Source organism: Muntiacus reevesi, chromosome 8 (genome assembly GCF_963930625.1).
Source record: "Muntiacus reevesi chromosome 8, mMunRee1.1, whole genome shotgun sequence".
Classification (NCBI taxonomy): domain Eukaryota; kingdom Metazoa; phylum Chordata; class Mammalia; order Artiodactyla; family Cervidae; genus Muntiacus; species Muntiacus reevesi.
Window position 1 is genome coordinate 8,280,195 of NC_089256.1, and position 5,344 is coordinate 8,285,538.

The window sequence follows — 5,344 nt, forward strand, 5'->3', positions numbered from 1 at the left end:
TACAACCTCAAAGTGAAGTAAACCATTGGTTTGCTTTTCCCACCACTTGTTTGAATGCCACATTGTTTACATACAGTGAGCACAACCATCCCCTCCCACGGGCAGCAGCTAGGGGATTGCACAGAAAAATAGCTCCTTAAAAGTGAGCAAGGGAAATGTGAAGGCTGGATGACAGTGTGTTGCTACAGGAGATAGAGCCTTAGAGCTTCTAGTTATAGGTCAACTCATCAGAAAGCATCCGATACCACAGCTGTTGATCAGTCGCCCAGTCTTTTCTGACTCTGCCACCCCATGGACTGCAGCACGCCAGGCTTCCCTGTCTTTCACTACCTCCCAGAGTCTTCTCAAACTCAAGTCCATTGAGTTGATGATGCCATCCAACCATCTCATGCTCTATTGCCCACTTCTCCTTGTGCCCTCAATCTTTCCCAGCATCAGGATCTTTTCCAATGAGTCAGTTCTTCGCATCAGGTGGCCAAAGTGTTGGAGCTTTAGCTTTGGTGTCAGCCCTTCCAATGAATATTCAGGGCTGTTTCCTTTAGGATTGTCTGGTTTGATCTCCTTGCAGTCCAAGGGACTCTCAAGAGTCTTCTCCAGCACCACAATTCGATGCTTTGTTTCTATCTCAAAGGAATAAAGGCAAACAACCCAATTCAAAAAAATGGGCAAAGAACTTGAATAGACATTTCTCCAGGGAAAATGTACAAATAGTAAATAACACAGGAAAAGATGCCTAACATTACTAATTATTAGAGAAATAGAAGTCAAAATTACAGTGGGATCCTACTTCACACCAATTAGGATGGCTAGTATAAAAGCAAAACAATACAGACAAACAAAAATCAGATAATACCAAGTGTTGGCCAGAAAGTGGAGAAACTGGAACCCTAGTGTTTTGCCAATGGGAATGTAAAGTGGTGTAGCTCCCATGAAAAACCCTATGACAATTTCTTAAAAACTTAAACAGAGTTATCCTGTGTTCCAGTAATTGCACCTTTAAGTATATACCTGGAAGAATTGAAAGCAGAGACTCAGATACTCACATCAGTGTTCATAGAATCACTATTCAAAATAGCTGAAAGGTGGAAACAACCCAAGTGTCTGTCATCAGATGAATGGATAAACCAAATATGGTATATACATACGGTGGAATGTTTACTCAGCCTTAAAAAGGAGGGAAATTCTGACATGTGCTACAACATGGATGAATCTTGAAGACACTGTGCTAAAGTGAAATAAGCTGATAAGCAACCAATATTGTAGTATTTCACAAATATGAGTTGTATAGAATTGTGAAATTCATAGAGAAAAAAAGTAAACCAGTGGTTCCCAAGTATCTGAGGAAGGGAGGATTGAGGAGGTAGTGTTTACTGGGTGTGAAGTTTCAGTTTGGCGTGATGGAAAAGTTTTGGAGATTGATAGTGTATGGTGGCACAATAATATGAATATACTTAATGCCACTGAATTGTACACTCTGACATGGTTAAAATGGTAAATTTTATGTTATGGAAATTTTACTAGAATAAAAAAGTGCTACAATCAATGCACATAGTTGTAAAAAAGTAAATATATAGTATCAGAAAAGTTAGTAATTACTTCAGACTTCCTACCTTATTCCTCACTGTCTTCCTCATTTTTGCTCCTAGAGGTAACCACTTTCAACTTTTTCTTTAGTTCTAGATTTCTCAATTATAGCAATTCATGCTGTTTCTCTTGATTTATTAATTTCAAATGTTATCCATTTCCCTTTGGGTTATAAGAGATGCAGATTTAGGGTTCTTATTCCACCCCTAAATTCCTCATTTTTCCTGATTCATCTTCTCAGTAGTTGTATCACATTTTTTTAGTTAAATTGACAATTATTTATCTTATCATGACTATGTAGATTTTGTCCACTACAAAGCCAATTGATGTACAAGTTGTACACCATTTATCTACATCATATCCTAAAAATATTATTTTTCAAATGTTTTAATATCAGTCTATCAATCCTACTTCTTTCCCCTTACTCTAGAGACCTTCCTCTTGGATTCTTCTATCTTGCTGCTCCAACCTGAATTAGTTGTAGGTACTCTCTTGGCTGCATGAATTGTCATCCTGGGATTTACATCCTCTTACCTGTGTCCTGGACCCCATGTATTTTTTTTTTTTCCTTCTTTATTTGCTACTTCATGCTGCTGAAGTACATACTTTAGCAGATGCTAAGGAAAAGTTGCATAGGAGGTATTATTATCATTAGATTTTGTATGCTTTTACTTTATCTTCATATTAGATAATTTGGCTAAGTATAGGATTCAATGAACAAAGTTAGTGGAGGGTGATGGAATTCCAGCTGATCTTATTTAAAATCCTAAAAGATGATGCTGTTAAAGTGTTGTACTCAATACGCCAGTAAATTTGGAAAACTCAGTAACAGCCACAGGATTGGAAAAGATCAGGTTTTCATTCCAATCCCAAAGAGAAGGGCAATGCCAAAGAAAGTTCAAACTACCACACAACTGCACTCATTTCACATGCTAGCAAGGTAATGCTCAAAATCCTCCAAGCTAGGTTTCAACAGTACGTTGAACCAAGAATTTCCAGATGTATGAGCTAGATTAGAAGAGGCAGAGGAATCAGTGATCAAACTGCCAACATCTGTTCAGTTCAGTTCAGTTCAGTTGCTCAGTCGTGTCCAACTGTTTGTGACACCAATGAACCACAGCACGCCATGCCTCCCTGTCTATCCGTTGGATCACAGAAAAAGGTAGGGGATTCGAGAAAAACATCTACTTCTGGTTCATTGACTGTGCTAAAGCCTGTGACTGTGCACATCACAACAAACTGTGGAAAAGTTCTTAAAGAAATGGGAATGCCCAAACATCTTACCTGCCTCCTAAGAAACCTGTATGCCAGGTCAAGAAGCAACAGTTAGAACCTGGACATGGAACAATGGACTGGTTCAAAATTGGGAAAGGAGTATGTCAAGGCTATATATTGTCACCCTGCTTGTTTAACTTCTATGCAGAGTACATATGAGAAATGGTGGGCTGGATGAAGCATAAGCTGGAATCAAGATTGCTAGGAAAAATATCAACAACCTCAGGTATGCAGATGATACCACCCTAATGGCAGAAAGCAAAGAGGAACTAGAGAACCTTTTGATGAAGGTGAAAGAAGAGAGTGAAAAAGCTAGCTTAAAATTCAACATTCCAAAAACTAAGATTATGGCATCCGGTCCATCACTTCATGGCTAATAGATGAGGGAAACAGTGGAAACAGTGGCAGATTTGATTTCCTTGGGCTCTAAAATCACTGTGGACAGTGACTGCAGCCATGAAATTAAAAGACTCTTAATCCTTGAAACGAAAGCTATGACAAACCTAGACAACATATTAAAAAGCAGAGACATCACTTTGCTGACAAAGATGACTATAGTCAAAGCTATGGTTCTTCCAGTAGTCATGTATGGATGTGGACAGTTGGACCATAAAGAAAGTTGAGTGCTGAAGAATTGATGCTTCAAACTGTGATGCTGAAGAAGACTCTTGAGAGTCCCTTGGACAGCAAGGAGATCAAACCAGTCAATCCTAAAGGAAATCAACCCTGAATATTCATTGGAAGGACTGATGCTGACGCTGAAGCTCCAATACTTTGGCCACCTGACGAGAAAAGTGGGATTCTGGATTGAAAATAATTTTTCCTTTCTTTTTCCTGCATCAGGTTTTCGTTGTGGCACAAGGACTCTAGTTGTGGTGCACAAGTTTATTTACTCTGTGGTATGTGGGCTCTTAGTTCCTCGATCAGGGACCAAACTCTCATCCCCTGCATTGCAAGGCATATTCTTTATTTTTTCACAATATATATATATATATATATATATATATATATATATATATATATATAATTTTATTTACTTTTGGCTGTGCTGGGTCTTCATTGCTGCTCAATCTTTTCTCTAGTTTCAGTGAGCAGGGGGTGGGGGGCTTCTCTTCGCTGAGGTTCTGAGGCTTCTCATTGCAGTGGCTTCTCTTGTTGCAGTGCTCCAGGGAAAGTGCGCTTCAGTAGTTGTGCCATGTGGGCTCAATAGTTTGTGTCTCTATGCTCTAGAGCACAGACTAATAGTTGTGTTGTCTGGGGTTATCTGCTCTTTGACATGTGGGATCTTCCCAAGTCAGGGATTGAACCAATGTCCTCTGCATTGGCAGGTGGATTTTTAACCACTGGACCACCAGAGGAGTCCCTCCCTCTGACTTTTGAAGTCACTGAGCCATTGATTTCTAACATTCAGGTCCAATATGGAGAAGCTTGACTCCATTTGTGGCTCCGGTCTTTCTATAGAACTTGTGTTTTCTTTATTTTTCTTTGTTTTTTTTTTCCCTCTTTTAACCTTTTAGGGTCTTTCTTCTATGGTTTTGGGAAATCTCACATAGTACCATGTTGATGGTGGAGTCTCTTCTTTCATTGTGCTGGGTACCCTATGGGCCTCTTATGCTTGGAAATAAATAACTAGAAATCACTCTTAGAGTGTTATTTAATGGTTTCACAAGTGCTCATTTGGGTCTTTCAGCTCTGAAACCAAAAAGTATAGCTGATCTTTTTTTTGCCAGTATCTGGCAATGTTTGCACTGAGTCAGCACCCAGAGTCAAGGGCCAAATGTTAAAAGGATAGACCTCTGGTGGTTTGGCGGCAGTGCCGTGGGAAAGCAGCACTTGGCAAGTATTTGGTGGGGAAGAGAGTGATAGCAGTTTTATTTCATAAGTGGCCGATTCCCTTGAGTCTGGATGCCCCCTCGACCCTCTCCCCCCACCCAGAGCCGATTTAGCAGCTTTCCAACTTCTCCCCCGCCCTGACCTCAGGCCATGCCCTCTTACCCTGCTGAGAAGTTGGAGGAACAGAAGAGAAACAGAACAGGACTGGGGAGTCTCACTAACCTTTGGATTAGGGTCAAAGATCAGTGCTGGAAGGGAAAGTTCCACACTCCATAGTCAGAATTGCCTTGGGAAAAACCTTTCAATCTCCCAAAAGTATGAGATATTAAGAACTTTTTGTACTTAATGTTTCTCTCTGCTCCTCAGTTAATCGCTTAGTGTCTTCTTTCAAGATGTCGATTAAACTGTCACCATCCAATTTTTTGGCCACAGCTGAATACTTTGCTTTCCCTCTTTTTATTGATTGGGAAATACTTAAAGTTGTTTCCCCAACTTTTCCATAATTTTGGCTATGTAAGCCACTTTCAAATAAGGTGGAATAATAGGGATCAGAAATATCATTAAAATCCAGGCAAAATATATACAACAGTAAACAAAAAGAAGAAAGAGCATTACCCAATGTCCACTTACACAAAGAATTGAGTGCTACATT